The sequence below is a fragment of the Aquarana catesbeiana genome, linkage group LG06 (genome assembly GCF_042186555.1).
Source record: "Aquarana catesbeiana isolate 2022-GZ linkage group LG06, ASM4218655v1, whole genome shotgun sequence".
NCBI lineage: Eukaryota > Metazoa > Chordata > Amphibia > Anura > Ranidae > Aquarana > Aquarana catesbeiana.
Window position 1 is genome coordinate 103,867,214 of NC_133329.1, and position 21,509 is coordinate 103,888,722.

Genomic DNA, 21,509 nt, shown 5'->3' on the forward strand with positions numbered 1-21,509 from the left:
TCCATGGCCTTATCCTCCAAGACTGACAAAGGGTAAACCCGGCCACAAGGGGGTATGGCACCAGGCTAAAGGTCAATTACGCAATCATACGACTGATGTGGAGGCAAACTACCGCATGGATTGCTTTTCAGAGCATTGGCTAGTTTAGTGAACCTGGACTAATAACAATCACTGTAATGCTACCCATATTGCTGTCCTTTTAACATGGTGACATAAGCTGACACCTATATTGCACATGTGTAATGTTACTTTAACCTTCACTCTGCTAAAAGGACAGCAATAGGGATGGCAATACAGTGATTGATATTAACAGGGGAGCGCAGGCTGGGCACTGTACGTCTTCTAAAAGCTTTAGTAAAAAACACTTTTTTTTTTTTTCACTTACCTCGATCTCTGCAGCAGCTTATTTACAGAGGAATTCTGTCCCTCCCACCAAGACAGGAAGCACGAGGCTCTTCAGTGATGGACAGTGCACTCTGTGGTACCTATTGGCTAAGGAGGCAGCAGGAGGTGGAGCAGCCCACCTCCTGCTGTCTCCTCAGCCAATGAGCAACTGAAAGACTGTTAAGTCCCTCCCTCATACCATCTCCCGAGTCCCAGCCGTGCCAGCTTACTATGCTTAGCCTACGGCGGTATCTCTCCTGCAGATCTGCACTAAATCTACTTCGGCTCCCCTCTCCTGCACACTTCCTGGTTGCCACCAAGCCCCGGGCCCCTGCAGGCACTGCAGACAATGTGTATTGGCTGTACCCCCTGATGGCAGCCCTGCTGGACAGTGTCAGTGTCAGGACAGAGCAGAGAGCTCAGAGCAGCCAGCAGAGAAACAGACGTTTAAAAAAAAAGTCCACGGCGGCCGCGGCGGACATTTCAATACAACACACAGCCTGCAAGCCAACAGCTGATGATTCCAGGGGGGGGGGGGGGCAATTGCCCTGCCTTGCCCCAATTTGCAGACGCCCATGTATCCTCCTAAGGGTTCTCTCATCTGCAGAGAGACACATGAAGCCCAAGTGCATGGGTTCATCTTCACAGACTGACTCGGTACCAGGAGGCATGGGAGATGAGGGAGGCAAGGGTGGGACTGCAAAGTTCAATAACAAATGTACAGGAGGCTTCTACAAGCACTCCTTAGAAGAGAGTCTTTCTCTGAGTCTGGAGTCAATGAGGATGGCAAACGTGATTAACTTCTCCAGCTCAGTGGGTATATCTTGGGCTGCTATCTCATCCTTGATAGTATCCGAGAGACCATGAGAAAAAGCAGCCACAAGGGCCTCTTTATGCCAAGCAACCTCTGCTTCCAGAGTACGGAATTCAATGGCCTAATAAGCAACAGTTCTCGTACTCTGTTTGATGGACATGAGGCACTTGGCAGCAGAAGCGGAGCGCGCGGGAAAATCAAATACCCTTTTAAAAGAAGCCGCAAACTCAGGGTAACTCAAGACAACAGGTTTTTGCGTCTCCCATAGAGGGTTTGCCCAGGCCAAGGCTCTCTCAGAAAGCAAAGATATCACGAAACCTACTTTGCTTCTGTCCGTGGGAAACGCCTGGAGCAGCATCTCAAAGTATATCCTAACCTGGTTGAGAAACCCTCTGAATCGCCCCCAAATCGATGGGCAAGTGGAGCGGAACCAGACATACCTCTTATTATTATTTATTTATTTAAGGTACTTATATATCGCCGTCAATTTACGCAGGGCTTTACATATACATTGCACATTCACATCGGTCCCTACCCTCAAGGAGCTTACAATCTAAGGTCCCTAACTCACATTCATATACAGTGGGGAACGTATTCAGACCATCTTAAATTTTTCACTCTTTGTTATATTGCAGCCATTTGCTAAAATCATTTAAGTTCATTTTTTTCCCTCATTAATGTACACACAGCACCCCATATTGACAGAAACACACAGAATTGTTGACATTTTTTCAGATTTATTAAAAAAGAAAAACTGAAATATCACATGGTCCTAAGTATTCAGACCCTTTGCTCAGTATTTAGTAGAAGCATCCTTTTGATCTAATGAGTCTTTTTCGGAAAGATGAAACAAGTTTTTCACACCTGGATTTGGGAATCCTCTCCCATTCCTCCTTGCAGATCCTCTCCAGTTCTGTCAAGTTGGATGGTAAACATTGGTAGACAGCCATTTTTAGGTCTCTCCAGAGATGCTCAATTGGGTTTAAGTCAGGGCTCTGGTTGGGCCATTCAAGAACAGTCACGGAGTTGTTGTGAAGCCACTCCTTCGTTATTTTAGCTGTGTGCTTAGGGTCTTTGTCTTGTTGGAAGGTAAACCTTCGGCCCAGTCTGAGGTCCTGAGCACTCTGGAGAAGGTTTTCGTCCAGGATATCCCTGTACTTGGCTACATTCATCTTTCCCTCGATTGCAACCAGTTGTCCTGTCCCTGCAGCTGAAAAACACCCTCACAGCATAATGCTGCCACCACCATGCTTCACTGTTGGGACTGTATTGGACAGGTGATGAGCTGTGCCTGGTTTTATCCACACATACCGCTTAGAATTAAGGCCAAAAAGTTCTATCTTGGTCTCATCAGACCAAAGAATCTTATTTCTCACCATCTTGGAGTCCTTCAGGTGTTTTTTAGCAAACTACATGTGTCTTGCACTGAGGAGAGGCTTCCGTCGGGCCACTCTGCCATAAAGCCCAGACTGGTGGAGGGCTGCAGCGATGGTTGACTTTCTACAACTTTCTCCCATCTCCCGGCTGCATCTCTGGAGCTCAGCCACAGTCATCTTTGGGTTCTTCTTTACCTCTCTCACCAAGGCTCTTCTCCCCCGATAGCTAAGTTTGGCCAGACGGCCAGCTCTAGGAAGGGTTCTGGCCGTCCCAAACGTCTTCCATTTAAGGATTATGGAGGCCACTGTGCTCTTAGGAACCTTAAGTACAGCAGAATTTTTTTTGTAACCTTGGCCAGATCTGTGCCTTGCCACAATTCTGTCTCTGAGCTCTTCAGGCAGTTACTTTGACCTCATGATTCTCATTTGCTCTGACATGCACTGTGAGCTGTAAGGTATTATATAGACAGGTGTGTGGCTTTCCTAATCAAGTCCAATCAGTATAATCAAACACAGCTGGACTCAAATGAAGGTGTAGAACCATCTCAAGCATGAACAGAAGAAATGGACAGCACCTGAGTTAAATATATGAGTGTCACAGCAAAGGGTCTGAATACTTAGGACCATGTGATATTTCAGTTTTTCTTTTTTAATAAATCTGCAAAAATGTCAACAATTCTGTGTTTTTCTGTCAATATGGGGTGCTGTGTGTACATTAATGAGGAAAAAAAAATGAACTTAAATGATTTTAGCAAATGGCTGCAATATAACAAAGAGTGAAAAATGTAACAGGGTCTGAATACTTTCCGTCCCCACTGTACTAGGGCCAATTTAGACAGAAGCCAATTAACCTGTCTTTGGAGTGTGGGAGGAAACTGGAGTAACCAGACACACCTCTTATAGAGGTAATTTTCGAGGCGGGTGCCTGCACAGAGACTGGAGCAGCAGCAGGGACAGCCTGCAACACAGATTGTACTGGAGCAGCCACAGTGGGAGATAGGGTTGCCACCTTTTCTTCGAGCCAAACCCGAACACTTCAGCGGGGCTTGGCATTTTTTTTGTAGCATACACAATGAGATTGTAAAATACCTGGGACACCTCTGTGTGCCCTAGGGGAGTATTAATGCGCAGCGGTGAACAGTGGGTGTAGCCTATTGCATATAGTGCAGGTGTGTAATGTGCAATATAGTGTATATAGTGCAGAGTGTGTAATATACAATATAGTGTATATAGTGCAGGTGTAGTGTATATAGTGCAGGTGTGTAATATACAATATAGTGTATATAGTGCAGGTGTGTAATATACAATATAGTGTATATAGTGCAGGTGTGTAATATACAATATAGTGTATATAGTGCAGGCGTGTGTAATGTGCAATATAGTGTATATAGTGCAGAGTGTGTAATGTACAATATAGTGTATATAGTGCAGAGTGTGTAATGTACAATATAGTGTATATAGTGCAGGCGTGTGTAATGTACAATATAGTGTATATAGTGCAGGTGTGTAATGTACAATATAGTGTATTTAGTGCAGGCGTGTGTAATGTACAACATAGTGTATATAGTGCAGGCGTGTGTAATGTACAATATAGTGTATATAGTGCAGGTGTGTGTAATGTACAATATAGTGTATATAGTGCAGGTGTGTAATGTACAATATAGTGTGTATATAGTGCAGGTGTGTAATGTACAATATAGTGTGTATATAGTGCAGGCGTCTGTAATGTACAATATAGTGTGTATATAGTGCAGGTGTGTAATGTACAATATAGTGTGTATATAGTGCAGGCGTGTGTAATGTGCAATATAGTGTATATAGTGCAGAGTGTGTAATGTACAATATAGTGTATATAGTGCAGAGTGTGTAATGTACAATATAGTGTAGGTGTGTGTAAAGTACAATATAGTGTATATAGTGCAGGTGTGTAATGTACAATATAGTGTGTATATAGTGCAGGTGTGTGTAATGTACAATATAGTGTATATAGTGCAGGCGTGTGTAATGTACAATATAGTGTATATGTAGTGTGTAATGTTTGGTGGGGAGCCTCCCAGTGTAATTTTGGGGGGTGGGGGAGGTCTCCTGGTGTAGTATAGGGGACAGGGGAGAGGAAGAGGGGGGCTGACAGAGGGGAAGGGGGGCTGACAGAGGAGGGGGGCTGACAGAGAGGAAGAGGGGGCTGACAGAGAGGAAGAGGGGGCTGACAGAGAGGAAGGGGGGGCTGACAGAGAGGAAGGGGGGCTGACAGAGAGGAGAGGGGGGCTGACAGAGAGGAGAGGGGGGCTGACAGAGAGGAAGAGGGGGGCTGACAGAGGGGAAGAGGGGGCTGACAGAGAGGAAGAGGGGGCTGACAGAGAGGAAGAGGGGGCTGACAGAGAGGAAGGGGGGGCTGACAGAGAGGAAGGGGGGCTGACAGAGAGGAGAGGGGGGCTGACAGAGAGGAGAGGGGGGCTGACAGAGAGGAAGAGGGGGGCTGACAGAGGGGAAGAGGGGGCTGACAGATAGGAAGAGGGGGCTGACAGAGAGGAAGAGGGGCTGACAGAGAGAAGAGGGGGCTAACAGAGAGGAGGGGGCTAACAGAGAGGAGGGGCTAACAGAGAGAAGAGGGGGCTAACAGAGAGGAGAGGGGGGCTGACAGAGAGGAGAGGGGGGCTGACAGGGAGGAGGGGGGCTGACAGAGAGGAAAGGGGGGCTGGCAGAGAGGAGGGGGGCTGACAGAGAGGAGAGGGGGGCTGACAGAGAGGAGAGGGGGGCTGACAGGGAGGAGGGGGGCTGACAGAGAGGAAAGGGGGGCTGACAGAGAGGAAGAGGGGGCTGACAGAGAGGAAGAGGGGGCTGACAGAGAGGAAGGGGGGGCTGACAGAGAGGAAGCGGGGCTGACAGAGAGGAGAGGGGGGCTGACAGAGAGGAAGAGGGGGGCTGACAGAGAGGAAGAGGGGGGCTGACAGAGAGGAAGAGGGGGCTGACAGAGAGGAAGAGGGGGCTGACAGAGAGGAAGAGGGGCTGACAGAGAGAAGAGGGGGCTAACAGAGAGGAGGGGCTAACAGAGAGAAGAGGGGGCTAACAGAGAGGAGAGGGGGGCTGACAGAGAGGAGAGGGGGGCTGACAGGGAGGAGGGGGGCTGACAGAGAGGAAAGGGGGGCTGACAGAGAGGAGAGGGGGGCTGACAGAGAGGAGAGGGGGGCTGACAGAGAGGAGAGGGGCTGACAGAGAGGAAAGGGGGGCTGACAGAGAGGAGGGGGGCTGACAGAGAGGAGGGAGGATGACAGAGAGGAGGGGGGCTGACAGAGAGGAGAAGGGGGCTGACAGAGAGGAGAGGGGGGCTGACAGGGAGGAGGGGGGCTGACAGAGAGGAGAGGGGGGCTGACAGGGAGGAGGGGGGGCTGACAGAGAGTAGGGGGGTTGACAGAGAGGAGGGGGGGCTGACAGAGAGGAGGGGGGCTGACAGAGAGGAGGGGGATGACAGGGAGGAGGGGGGCTGACAGAGAGGAGAGGGGGGCTGACAGAGAGGAGAGGGGGGGCTGACAGAGAGGAGGGGGGCTGACAGAGAGGAGGGGGGGCTGACAGAGAGGAGGGGGGGGCTGACAGAGAGGAGAGGGGGCTGACAGAGAGGAGGGGGCTGCCGCTGCGATCATACCTTTGGGTTCCCGCATCCCGCTGTGCTGACAAGGTCTCGGGCTCCCCTTTCACCTCTCGTCTCCCACGGTCCCCAGCTGTGGTGGAGCAGGAAGAGGGCGAGGCCGAGGCTCCATGAGATGAGGACCGTGAGGTCCGTCGGATCTCGCGGCTGTTCGCTTCTTACACAGACAGGCTACACCGGCGGTCTGTGATATGGAGCAGAGAGGCACGCGCCGCACAGCCGCCCCGGCCACATAATAAATACAGAGCTATGGGGCGGAGGACGGGACACAGACAGAGGTACTGGATATTAGTTGTGCCCGGGTTTCCAGGGGACAGAAACCCGGGCACAAGTTGCCAAACCCGTACTGTCTGGGTCAATCCCGTACGGGTGGCAACCCTAGTGGGAGAGTCCAGGTGAGCCGTGCGACTCAGGAGCATTTGTAACGCCATGGCAAACTGATCCATGCGGTGATTCTGCTCATCCAATCTGGAAAAAATATTACCAACAATTGGATTGACTGCATCTTCTAAATTCATGGCCTTCGCCTACTGTCAGAAACCATGAATCAGACCGAGACAGAAGTACAGTTAAACTGATCCATGCGGTGATCCTGCTCATCCAATCTGGAAAAAATATTACCAACAAGTGGATTGACTGCATCTTCTGAAATTATGGCCTTCGCCTTCTGTCAGAAACCATGAATCAGACTGAGACAGAAGTACAGTTAAATCACACTTGTTTAATAATAATAAAAAAAAGGTAAACAGGGTAAACGTAGTCAAAATATAGCCAGAGTCCAGGAACCGAAACGGATAGTCAGACAAACCAAAACCTCAGGGAGCCAGAGAGGGGCGTAGTAGAACAGCAAGCACGATCTGGAGCCAGAAGGAATGCCAGCCAAGCAAGTCTTTAGCAGGAACACAGGCAAGCGTCTCTAGAGATGTGACCACGGCGAAGGGAGAGATTATCTGGACTGGACGGTTTAAGTAGGCAGGACTGACGACCAGGATATCATTAACAGGTGAGTCACTGTGGAGAGATAGGAGCTGGCAATTAGCCGACAGCTGAGCGGCCAGCTTTGAGACGGAAGGGCTGAGCCCAGCCCTGACAGGAGGAGAGTGAAGAGGTGCACAGGACCTTAGCCACCTTCTGAAAGCATGTCTTACTGCTTTTAGGCGACCGGGAGAGAACCTCAGCACGAAGCCAATCAAAAGAGGGGTTGTGCCTCTGTAACCAAGGATAACGAATAACCAGTGGAAATTCAGGTGAGGGAATAACTTGGAATGTTATTATCTCATGGTGAAAAGCCCCTATGGCCATGGACAACGGAGCAGTCTCATGAGTCACCTGGGCAGGCTGTAGAGGTCTCCCGTCAAGAGCCTCAATGGCAGAATTGAGTGCTTCGATACAAAGGCAGCATCAAAGAACAGGCCTGCAGCCCCAGAGTCGATTAGAGCCTGTTTCTGTACGGACAACTCAGCCCAAGAAAGGGTAACCGGAACCAGGGGCTTATCCTTCTGAATAACTGGGGATGAAACAACACCACCTAAGGTCTGTCCATGACAGGACCTCAAGGTTCGGGCGTTCCCTGGATGGGTAGGACAAGACTTCAAAAAGTGACCTGCCTAGTCACAATAAAGGCACAGTCTCTCCCTCCTCCTAAGGGTTCTCTCATCCGCAGATAGACGCTTGAAGCCCAAGTGCATGTGTTCATGACCGACTCGGTACCAGAAGGCATGGGAGGTGAGGGAGGCAAGGGTGGGACTGCAAACCTCTGAGACAAATGTACAGGAGGCTTCCGCAAGCGCTCCTTAAAAAATAATCTTTCCCTGAGTCTGGAGTCAATGTGGATGGCAAATGAGATCAACTTCTCCAGCTCAGTGGGTATATCTCAGGCTCCTATCTCATCTTTGATGGTATCCGAGAGACCATGAGAAAAAGCAGCCACGAGGGCCTCATTTTTCTAAGCAACCTCTGCTGCCAGAGTATGGAATTCAATGGCTTAATCGGCAACAGTTCTCATACTCTGTTTGATGGACATGAGGCACTTGGCAGCAGAAGCGGAGCATGCAGGAACGTCAAATACCCTTTTGAAGGAAGCCACAAATTCTGGGTAAGACAACAGATTTTTGCGTCTCCCATAGAGGGTTTGCCCAGGCCAAGGCTCTCTCAGAAAGCAAAGATATCACAAAACCTACTTTGCTTCTGTCCGTGGGAAACACCTGGGGCAGCATCTCAAAGTATATCTCAACCTGTCCGAGAAACCCTCTGCAGTAGACTGGATCACCCCCAAATCGCTGGGGAAGCGGAGTGGAACCAGACATACCTCTTATAGAGGTAATACTCGAGGCAGGTGCCTGCACAGAGACTGGAGCAGCAGCAGGGACGGCCTGCAACACAGGTTGCACCGGTGCAGCCACAGTGAGAGATTCCAGGTGAGTTGTGCGACTCAGGAGTGTCTGTAACACCATGGCAAACTGATCCATGCGCTGATCCTGCTCATCCAATCTGGAAAAAATATTACCAACAATTGGATTGACTGCATCTTCTGAATTCATGGCCTTCGTCTACTGTCAGAAACCATGAATCAGACCGAGACAGAAGTACAGTTAAATCACACTTGTTTAATAATAAAAGTAAATAGAACAAACGTAGTCAAAACATAGCCAAAGTTCGGTAACCCAAATGGATAGTCAGACAAGCCAGAAAGTCAGAAAGCCAGGAATCAGCATAGTGGAACAGCAAGCAGGATTTGGAGCCAGAAGGAACGTCAGCCAAGCAAGTCTTTAACAGGCATGCAAGAGAGAATCTCTGTGATGTTGACCAGGCGAAGGCAGAGATCATCTGGGCTGGACGGCTTAAGTAAGCAGGACTGACGAGCAGGATATCATCAACAGGTGAGTCACTGTGGAGAGATAGGAGCTGGCAATTAACCGACAGCTGAGTGGCCAGCTCAGAAAAGGAAGCCCTGACAGTTATGTAGCTGAGGGTGGGGCCACCCGGTGATGTAACCGGGTGACCCCGCCCTCTTGACGTCATGTGATGTCAGAGGGGGCGGGATCACCCATTTACATCACTGGGTGGCCCCGCTCTCAGCTATATAACAGCTGTCATCGCGAAAAGGCTGCAGTCGGTGGGACGCCTCCCATGGAGGCAGAGTATTTCAGTTTTTTATTTTTTTTTCTCTGGACAGTCAGATCCTGAAGCTGAAACTCGAATAATTTGACCACCTAATGTGAAGAGAGGACTCACTGGAAAAGACCCTGATGTGGAAGGAAAAAGTAGAAGAGGAAGACAGAAAACAAGATGGATAGATAGCATCATCGAAACAATGAACATGAAGTTAAGCAAGCTCCGGGAGGCAGTGGAGGACATAAAAGCCTGGCGCGCTATGGTCCATGAGATCATGAAGAGTTGGATACGACTGAAGAACTACAACAAGCTCTGACATGAATCCATATTACTAGCAGTGCATGCAGTGAATTAAGAAAGTGATGCTTCCCACATGTTAGCTAGGTGTTTCATCACACAGCAGAAGCAAAAGAATGTGAGGAAAAGGGGGATAGCCTGTTGTAAGGCCCCTCTTTCCCTCATGGGATGATGGCGGTAGGAGTTTCAAGCCCCCCATTGATTGATTTTAATGTTTTTTTTTTTTTGATAAGTCAAAAAAGGTCAGCTGATACGGAATGTTCTGGAAGTTCTGGGGGATCCTCTAGGAAAGCCCTCAAAAATTGGTGGTTAATCTACAAATATCTGTATTTAAAGTGGATGTAAACCTTCTCCTTTACCCAGTGAAGTGAATAGCCTCAGATGATACACAGAGATTAAACAAATCTCCCTACATAAGTTTTACATGGATATCTGCAGTCTTTCCTTTTCCATATTCTTTAGAAAGTACGCATCATATTACAAATATTTCTTCCTGTTTCAGCAGTGGGAGGGGAGTCTGAGCATACACTGTGTGAGAGCTGATTGGAGGAAAGGCACACACCCCCCCTTCACATAGGCAGAGGAACTAAGAAACTTGCAGTGCTGTACTGTGAATAGACAAGCTCTTTGCTTATCTGTCTGTAAATTCCCTCCCCGACACAAATTTCCAGCTGCTTTTATCTTGTTTGTCAGAGAGCTTGTCAGAAGTTATCATGTTGATAACAGAGGAACGGAGCAGCAGAAAGACACAGGACTCAGAGCTTTGAAGAGGGATAAATAAACACCACAGATATACTGTATGTGCCCAGGTCATATTTCATAAATGAGGTTTACAACCACTTTAAAGGATAAATTCATCTTTTAAAAAGATAATAAATGCACAAATTTTGCAGAAAAAAGTGTATTTATCTTTTTTTTTTCACAAGAGCCTGCAAAGCATAGCACCTGCTTTCATACAGCATGCATAGGGCAGCCCCATTCACTTGAATGGGGCTGCCCTATGCATGACAAACACACTAAAGAAGCTCCCGCACCTTTTTGGGTATGACCATTTTTTGCATGTTTGTAGCATGTTTGCCACACGACAAAACGTGCACCCGCTAACCGCGTTAGGGGTGCCATTAACAATTAATGGCACTGCAAGCGCAGCAAGCATTTGAAGGAAATTTTAGAAATGAGCAACAAACCATGTGTAGCACCCTCTAGTGCAGCCTTTTTCAACCAGGGTGCCCAGGCACCCTGGGATGCCTTTAGGTGTATTCAGGGGTGCCTTGGCAAAATACCTAGAAATTGTCCAAAAACTGTATACAAGCCAGCGGGGGGATCAAGCCTACCTTTTAGTTACACAAAGCCACAGATTTTCATTGCTCACCATTACAGCCTTCCAGCCATCTGCATTCTAACAACAAATGATATCATCGGTTGATAAGGAGGACATCGGGCACTTGTCCCTCTCCTTCAGCACCAGGGTCACATTAGTTGAGTGAGGGAGAGAAACCGAGGGTGAAGAGAAACATTGGAATACTAATTATATGACGGTAATTCCGCGCTTAGGAATATAGAGACAAGGAAAGACTGCTAAATTAGGTAGTCTGGGAGAAAAAGTGGCGCTGCCCTATTGTACACAAAATATTTAGTGGTGGATGTGAGTTTCATAAAATGCAAGCTGTGTTCATTGGAGTATGTGCATATAGCTACTACCCCTATGTGCCTTAATATGGTCAACACCAGACCATTGACCATATATGTGGAAAACCGAAAGGTAAGTGAAAACTTAATTAAGATTAAACTCCTATCACCCCAGTGAAAAGAGGTGCCTCATATGTTCAAAATTTCATACATAATGTGAGAGTAGAAAATAATTCTATAAAAACTAAATTAAATTAGAATTAACCCCAGAGTTCTAAAGTATTGTGACACTATGGCGCCCTCTAGGGGGCAAAAACTTCCTTTTACATGAAAAATTTGTATAATAAGTATAAAGTGTCAGTGCCAAAAATTTCATCAATAATGTGAAAGTAGAAATTGATTCGGTAAAAAATTAAATTTTTAAATTAAATTAGAATTAACCCCAGAGTTCTAAAATATTGTGACAATGGCGCCCTCTAGGGGGCAAAAACTTCCTTTTAAGTGAAAAAATGTGTCTAATAAATATAAAAAGTGTCAGTGCCAAAACCCTTATATAGCTCATAGGGATATTAATCTGTATGTCAGTGGTATGATCTCCACTAGAAATTACAATAAATACAATAAATAACAGATCACATGAGGATCATAAATGAAAAAATATTTTCAGTCTATTACATATGTCAGCAGATAAGTAAGCTTCTCAAAATATGTATATAAAACCAGAAAGTTGCTCTAGCCGGATGGTGTAAATAGCAAAGTTCAATATATATGCAGTTTTTTAACCTCAGGAACATAAAGCAGTGACTTCTGTGTATGTTTCAAACGGTGACTTGAAGTGCTCGCCCCCCAGTGCTCCCCCACTCAACAGAGACAATCACCCCCGCAGGGGTACCGAGCGACAGAGTGGGTGCCTTGGGATGGGTATTAATCGATCCGATCCTTCTGCTGTTCCTCTATTCTGTTTGGCCCCTTCAATGGTTCCAAGATGAGCTGTGCGTTCCAAATAGACCAGGATCCTCCACCGCTTGCCACCTTGTATCTGTTAAACTTTCCACAGCGCCCAGAGAAAGAAAAACAGGGGGCTTCCTTCGTGAAGTATGTCCAATTTTTTATTTGTGCACAAAAACAATACCAGAGTCCATAAATATAAGTTAAAAAGAAGATAAATCTATTGGCAGGCACCGCTGTGTGCAAGGATGGGACCAGGAACGGGAGACGAGCATGCGTCCCACCTTGCGTTCCAGCCTGCACTTCCGGGTATGACGTGTGAGCGTGACTCCGCCTTACGCGTTTCGTCATAGGACGTTTTCAAAGACGGTGTCGACGCCTACGCTTCACACAGTATTATAGTCATACGGCTCACACATCTCCTCCCCAAATTATGGTAATATCGCTCGGGGGGTGGGGATGTGGTAGAGCCGCTGAGCCATCCATGTACACAACAGTATTACATATACAGCCTTTACAATACTAGACTATATCTAACCTATTACAATCTGTTAACTAGAGTATGGACATAATGTCTAGAGTATGGACATAATGTCTATTGTAATTAGTTCTTAAACATGTGGCTGTACCAAATGCGAACACTTGGAGTAAAAATTTGTAGTTAACAGATTGTAATAGGTTAGATATAGTCTAGTATTGTAAAGGCTGTATATGTAATACTGTTGTGTACATGGATGGCTCAGCGGCTCTACCACATCCCCACCCCCCGAGCGATATTACCATAATTTGGGGAGGAGATGTGTGAGCCGTATGACTATAATACTGTGTGAAGCGTAGGCGTCGACACCGTCTTTGAAAACGTCCTATGACGAAACGCGTAAGGCGGAGTCACGCTCACACGTCATACCCGGAAGTGCAGGCTGGAACGCAAGGTGGGACGCATGCTCGTCTCCCGTTCCTGGTCCCATCCTTGCACACAGCGGTGCCTGCCAATAGATTTATCTTCTTTTTAACTTATATTTATGGACTCTGGTATTGTTTTTGTGCACAAATAAAAAATTGGACATACTTCACGAAGGAAGCCCCCTGTTTTTCTTTCTCTGGGCGCTGTGGAAAGTTTAACAGATACAAGGTGGCAAGCGGTGGAGGATCCTGGTCTATTTGGAACGCACAGCTCATCTTGGAACCATTGAAGGGGCCAAACAGAATAGAGGAACAGCAGAAGGATCGGATCGATTAATACCCATCCCAAGGCACCCACTCTGTCGCTCGGTACCCCTGCGGGGGTGATTGTCTCTGTTGAGTGGGGGAGCACTGGGGGGCGAGCACTTCAAGTCACCGTTTGAAACATACACAGAAGTCACTGCTTTATGTTCCTGAGGTTAAAAAACTGCATATATATTGAACTTTGCTATTTACACCATCCGGCTAGAGCAACTTTCTGGTTTTATATACATATTTTGAGAAGCTTACTTATCTGCTGACATATGTAATAGACTGAAAATATTTTTTCATTTATGATCCTCATGTGATCTGTTATTTATTGTATTTATTGTAATTTCTAGTGGAGATCATACCACTGACATACAGATTAATATCCCTATGAGCTATATAAGGGTTTTGGCACTGACACTTTTTATATTTATTAGACACATTTTTTCACTTAAAAGGAAGTTTTTGCCCCCTAGAGGGCGCCATTGTCACAATATTTTAGAACTCTGGGGTTAATTCTAATTTAATTTAAAAATTTAATTTTTTACCGAATCAATTTCTACTTTCACATTATTGATGAAATTTTTGGCACTGACACTTTATACTTATTATACAAATTTTTCATGTAAAAGGAAGTTTTTGCCCCCTAGAGGGCGCCATAGTGTCACAATACTTTAGAACTCTGGGGTTAATTCTAATTTAATTTAGTTTTTATAGAATTATTTTCTACTCTCACATTATGTATGAAATTTTGAACATATGAGGCACCTCTTTTCACTGGGGTGATAGGAGTTTAATCTTAATTAAGTTTTCACTTACCTTTCGGTTTTCCACATATATGGTCAATGGTCTGGTGTTGACCATATTAAGGCACATAGGGGTAGTAGCTATATGCACATACTCCAATGAACACAGCTTGCATTTTATGAAACTCACATCCACCACTAAATATTTTGTGTACAATAGGGCAGCGCCACTTTTTCTCCCAGACTACCTAATTTAGCAGTCTTTCCTTGTCTCTATATTCCTAAGCGCGGAATTACCGTCATATAATTAGTATTCCAATGTTTCTCTTCACCCTCGGTTTCTCTCCCTCACTCAACTAATGTGACCCTGGTGCTGAAGGAGAGGGACAAGTGCCCGATGTCCTCCTTATCAACCGATGATATCATTTGTTGTTAGAATGCAGATGGCTGGAAGGCTGTAATGGTGAGCAATGAAAATCTGTGGCTTTGTGTAACTAAAAGGTAGGCTTGATCCCCCCGCTGGCTTGTATACAGTTTTTGGACAATTTCTAGGTATTTTGCCAAGGCACCCCTGAATACACCTAAAGGCATCCCAGGGTGCCTGGGCACCCTGGTTGAAAAAGGCTGCACTAGAGGGTGCTACACATGGTTTGTTGCTCATTTCTAAAATTTCCTTCAAATGCTTGCTGCGCTTGCAGTGCCATTAATTGTTAATGGCACCCCTAACGCGGTTAGCGGGTGCACGTTTTGTCGTGTGGCAAACATGCTACAAACATGCAAAAAATGGTCATACCCAAAAAGGTGCGGGAGCTTCTTTAGTGTGTTTGTCATGCATAGGGCAGCCCCATTCAAGTGAATGGGGCTGCCCTATGCATGCTGTATGAAAGCAGGTGCTATGCTTTGCAGGCTCTTGTGAAAAAAAAAAGATAAATACACTTTTTTCTGCAAAATTTGTGCATTTATTATCTTTTTAAAAGATGAATTTATCCTTTAAAGTGGTTGTAAACCTCATTTATGAAATATGACCTGGGCACATACAGTATATCTGTGGTGTTTATTTATCCCTCTTCAAAGCTCTGAGTCCTGTGTCTTTCTGCTGCTCCGTTCCTCTGTTATCAACATGATAACTTCTGACAAGCTCTCTGACAAACAAGATAAAAGCAGCTGGAAATTTGTGTCGGGGAGGGAATTTACAGACAGATAAGCAAAGAGCTTGTCTATTCACAGTACAGCACTGCAAGTTTCTTAGTTCCTCTGCCTATGTGAAGGGGGGGTGTGTGCCTTTCCTCCAATCAGCTCTCACACAGTGTATGCTCAGACTCCCCTCCCACTGCTGAAACAGGAAGAAATATTTGTAATATGATGCGTACTTTCTAAAGAATATGGAAAAGGAAAGACTGCAGATATCCATGTAAAACTTATGTAGGGAGATTTGTTTAATCTCTGTGTATCATCTGAGGCTATTCACTTCACTGGGTAAAGGAGAAGGTTTACATCCACTTTAAATACAGATATTTGTAGATTAACCACCAATTTTTGAGGGCTTTCCTAGAGGATCCCCCAGAACTTCCAGAACATTCCGTATCAGCTGACCTTTTTTGACTTATCAAAAAAAACAAAACATTAAAATCAATCAATGGGGGGCTTGAAACTCCTACCGCCATCATCCCATGAGGGAAAGAGGGGCCTTACAACAGGCTATCCCCCTTTTCCTCACATTCTTTTGCTTCCGCTGTGTGATGAAACACCTAGCTAACATGTGGGAAGCATCACTTTCTTAATTCACTGCATGCACTGCTAGTAATATGGATTCATGTCAGAGCTTGTTGTTGTTCTTCAGTCGTATCCAACTCTTCATGATCTCATGGACCATAGCGCGCCAGGCTTTTATGTCCTCCACTGCCTCCCGGAGCTTGCTTAACTTCATGTTCATTGTTTCGATGATGCTATCTATCCATCTTGTTTTCTGTCTTCCTCTTCTACTTTTTCCTTCCACATCAGGGTCTTTTCCAGTGAGTCCTCTCTTCACATTAGGTGGTCAAATTATTCGAGTTTCAGCTTCAGGATCTGACTGTCCAGAGAAAAAAAAATAAAAAACTGAAATACTCTGCCTCCATGGGAGGCGTCCCACCGACTGCAGCCTTTTCGCGATGACAGCTGTTATATAGCTGAGAGCGGGGCCACCCAGTGATGTAAATGGGTGATCCCGCCCCCTCTGACATCACATGACATATACAGCCTTTACAATACTAGACTATATCTAACCTATTACAATCTGTTAACTACAAATTTTTACTCCAAGTGTTCGCATTTGGTACAGTCACATGTTTAAGAACTAATTACAATAGACATTATGTCCATACTCTAGACATTATGTCCATACTCTAGTTAACAGATTGTAATAGGTTAGATATAGTCTAGTATTGTAAAGGCTGTATATGTAATACTGTTGTGTACATGGATGGCTCAGCGGCTCTATCACATCCCCACCCCCCGAGCGATATTACCATAATTTGGGGAGGAGATGTGTGAGCCGTATGACTATAATACTGTGTGAAGCGTAGGCGTCGACACCGTCTTTGAAAACGTCCTATGACGAAACGCGTAAGGCGGAGTCACGCTCACACGTCATACCCGGAAGTGCAGGCAGGAACGCAAGGTGGGACGCACACTCGTCTCCCGTTCCTGGTCCCATCCTTGCACACAGCGGTGCCTGCCAATAGATTTATCTTCTTTTTAACTTATATTTATGGACTCTGGTATTGTTTATGTGCACAAATAAAAAATTGGACATACTTCACGAAGGAAGCCCCCTGTTTTTCTTTCTCTGGGCACTGTGGAGAGTTTAACAGATACAAGGTGGCAAGCGGTGGAGGATCCTGGTCTATTTGGAACGCACAGCTCATCTTGGAACCATTGAAGGGGCCAAACAGAATAGAGGAACAGCAGCAGGATTGGATCGATTAATACCCATCCCAAGGCACCCACTCTGTCGCTCGGTACCCCTGCGGGGGTGATTGTCTCTGTTGAGTGGGGGAGCACTGGGGGGGCGAGCACTTCAAGTCACCGTTTGAAACATACACAGAAGTCACTGCTTTATGTTCCTGAAGTTAAAAAACTGCATATATATTGAACTTTACTATTTACACCATCCGGCTAGAGCAACTTTCTGGTTTTATATACATATTTTGAGAAGCTTACTTATCTGCTGACATATGTAATAGACTGAAAATATTTTTTCATTTATGATCCTCATGTGATCTGTTATTTATTGTATTTATTGTAATTTCTAGTGGAGATCATACCACTGACATACAGATTAATATCCCTATGAGCTATATAAGGGTTTTGGCACTGACACTTTTTATATTTATTAGACACATTTTTTCACTTAAAAGGAAGTTTTTGCCCCCTAGAGGGCGCCATATTGTCACAATATTTTAGAACTCTGGGGTTAATTCTAATTTAATTTAAAAATTTAATTTTTTACCGAATCAATTTCTACTTTCACACTATTGATGAAATTTTTGGCACTGACACTTTATACTTATTATACACATTTTTCACGTAAAAGGAAGTTTTTGCCCCCTAGAGGGCGCCATAGTGTCACAATACTTTAGAACTCTGGGGTTAATTCTAATTTAATTTAGTTTTTATAGAATTATTTTCTACTCTCACATTATGTATGAAATTTTGAACATATGAGGCACCTCTTTTCACTGGGGTGATAGGAGTTTAATCTTAATTAAGTTTTCACTTACCTTTCGGTTTTCCACATATATGGTCAGTGGTCTGGTGTTGATCATATTAAGGCACATAGGGGTGGTAGCTATATGCACATACTCCAATGAACACAGCTTGCATTTTATGAAACTCACATCCACCACTAAATATTTTGTGTACAATAGGGCAGCGCCACTTTTTCTCCCAGACTACCTAATTTATCTATACAATTAGACCCCTTGGGGAACTAATTAGGGAGAGGCTGCAGCTCGTATATTGTCCTTAGCGCGGATTTATCTATCTATAAGGAAAGACTGCTGCCCCCCTATAAATGAAAATCACCTAGGTGAAATCCAAAATGTAAAAAAGTTTTGAACTGGGGAATTGGCGCTGTCCGGCTATATGTGCATAAATGGTGATTCATACAAGTGCAAAAAGAATTGAAAATGCGTGTAAAAAATATTAATAATATTGTGCGTGTAACAAATGTGTTGCAAGGGCTGAGGTATATCAAGTGCAAACAATACACCTGACAGGTGTGATGTAATAAAGTGCAACGTGCTCCTAAAATATATGTGAATATGCCATTATCTCAATATATACCAAATATCTATATGTGTATAGGGGAATGTGCCCACAAATTGAAAAAGGGGCAGGAAAACAAGGAATCCAATATACAAACAATTATGGCAATCAAAACAGTATTTAGCAATACAAGCAAACAGTTTTAGCAATAAAAATAAAAATAGAAATAACAGTAGAAATCCCCAACATATGTGCAAAAAAAGTCCAAAATTGGAAAAAAATATGTGAAAAGAAAACAAAAACTTATGAAAAGTAAGTGTCCAAAATCAAAGTACTAAAAGTGTGTCCTTCTGGTGAAGAAAAACGTGGTCTCAGCATTAACTGATATTGTCCCCGTCCTTCATTGCACCCCCACTCGTGCTTACACTCACCGGACTGCCTAACCCCTTCACCAGAAGGACACATTTTTAGGACTTTGATTTTTGACACCTACTTTTCATAAGTTTTTGTTTTCTTTTCACATATTTTTTTTCCAATTTTGGACTTTTTTTGCACATATGTGAAAAGAAAACAAAAACTTATGAAAAGTAAGTGTCCAAAATCAAAGTCCTAAAAATGTGTCCTTCTGGTAAAGAAAAACGTGGTCTCAGCATTAACGGAGGATCACTTCCTGGATTCGCCATTGCAGGATTTTCTACATATGCCTTTTACCCCTGCAGGGGTTAGGCAGTCCGGTGAGTGTAAGCAAGAGTGGGGGTGCAGTGAAGGACGGGGACAATATCAGTTAATGCTGAGACCACGTTTTTCTTCACCAGAAGGACACACTTTTAGGACTTTGATTTTGGACACTTACTTTTCATAAGTTTTTGTTTTCTTTTCACATATTTTTTTCCAATTTTGGACTTTTTTTGCACATATGTTGGGGATTTCTACTTTTATTTCTATTTTTATTTTTATTGCTAAAACTGTTTGCTTGTATTGCTAAATACTGTTTTTTGATTGCCATAATTGTTTGTATATTGGATTCCTTGTTTTTTTGCCCCTTTTTCAATATGTGGGCACATTCCCCTATACACATATAGATATTTGGTATATATTGAGATAATGGCATATTCACATATATTTTAGGAGCACGTTGCACTTTATTACATCACACCTGTCAGGTGTATTGTTTGCACTTGATATACCTCAGCCCTTGCAACACATTTGTTACACGCACAATATTATTAATATTTTTTACACGCATTTTCAATTCTTTTTGCACTTGTATGAATCACCATTTATGCACATATAACCGGACAGCGCCAATTCCCCTGTTCAAAACATTTGAATACTAATTAGTGTGCAAAGGTGTATTTGCTTTGGAAGAATAAATCACCTCTAACGTTGGGTGTCCTACGCATGTGGATGTTGCTACGTTATGCAAAACTATTCGTTTAGTTTTAGAATAGGGTGCCCTGAGATTGTGTGGAATTTTAAAGGGTTCCTTGACTGAAAAAAGGTTGAGAAACACTGCTTTAGTGTGTGCTAGAATTAAAGTACGCAAACTATACTCTGACTCACATTGTAAATTGGTGAGTATTAATTGGGGCAGGGTTCCTTAGAGTTCAGGGCTGGATGACTCATCCTGGCAGCTCTCTGGTGCCTCCCCCTGGTCTGGAAGGTTGGAGAACCTTCTAGAATCAGTGGGCGGGGGTTAGGAGAAGCTGCCATGCATATTTATAAGGCCTCGGCCAATCCTCAGTAATGGGCTTGCAGGGGGCAGAGAATACCTCAGAAATAGACATGGGCCATATCAGCAGGGGCATTCAGGTGGAAGATGAAGATGCAGTGTTGAGGAGGCTGTCAGTGGCTCTGAGGGGTGCCCCCTAGTCTTGAGCCCCGTTCCTGCTTTAGAACGGGGCTCAAGTGCTGGAGGAATCCTACTAAAACTCATGGGAGGAGGTCTTCCTGGAGGCACGGGAGCAAGAGAGGACAGAATGTGCTTAAGTCTTCAACCCATCCCTGAGAAATCTCCTGAGAGTCAGCTGGGTGGGCTGGTGAATAGTCAGTCTGGTGTACTGGTGTTGACAGGCAGCCAGGAGATCTGGCAGGGCCTGAAGAGGTGGTGCTGGGATTAGTGACCACAAAGGAAGCAGAGGGGAAAATTACATGCTGTGTCACTTCTTGTGTGTTGCTGTTAAGGGGACTGTGAGTTCTTGTCTGTAATGGGCTGTTGCTGAGCTGACAAGGAGACTGTCAAGTTACCTCAGGAGTGTACCAGCAGAGGCTGAGCAAGAGAGGGGCCAAGAGTGTACAGGAGGAAAGTGAAGAGCAGTCTATATAGCTGTATTCAGGAAGTTGTCCCTGAAGATTGCTGAAGTCAAGTGGGCATCCCATAACCTCCCATCCCCAACCAATTTGTTATCCCCCTAATAAATAACAAAAAAAAGCTACAGACTGTCTTCTGACTCTGTGTGCCTCTGAAGATTCGGTTTGCCTGGCTGTGCGGGAGTGGGGGAACCCTTTAATCTGCAGCTCCTAAGTGGGGTGTGCTACACGTCCTTCCTGTGCTTTTTGTTGTGCGTTTTGTTGCGTGTTTTAGTGGGGTGACATCCATTGAATTGAGCTGTATAAAAACATTAGGCATGCAGCGCACCACACCACAGTGTTATGGTGTGAACAGGCCACATTAAAAACACTTGTTTTGTAGGAGCCCTTGCGCTGAGCTGAGATGTTGATTTATGCTCATTGGGTATGGTGTGAACAAACCCAAAGCCCAGGTTCACAATGACAGCGGGAATGAAATCAACTCGCACGATTTAATTCCAACATGTCAGTCCCGACTTTGGGGGCGATTTCAGAGACACTGTGTGGGTCCCTGCACAGATGTCTATACAAATCACACCCCGAAGTCGCCAAAAGTAGTACAGAAACTACTTTTGGGAATCGGTTAGGTGCTGCAAATGTGGCGTCGCACTGATTCGGACGGTGCCATTGCCGCCGATTTGGCATGCGATTTCACATGTCAAATCGCATGCCAAATCGCATCAATGTGAACCTGGGCTAAAGGTGTGTTAAAGAAAAGGCCAGCTGCTTTTAGATCTGTAAATCTGATG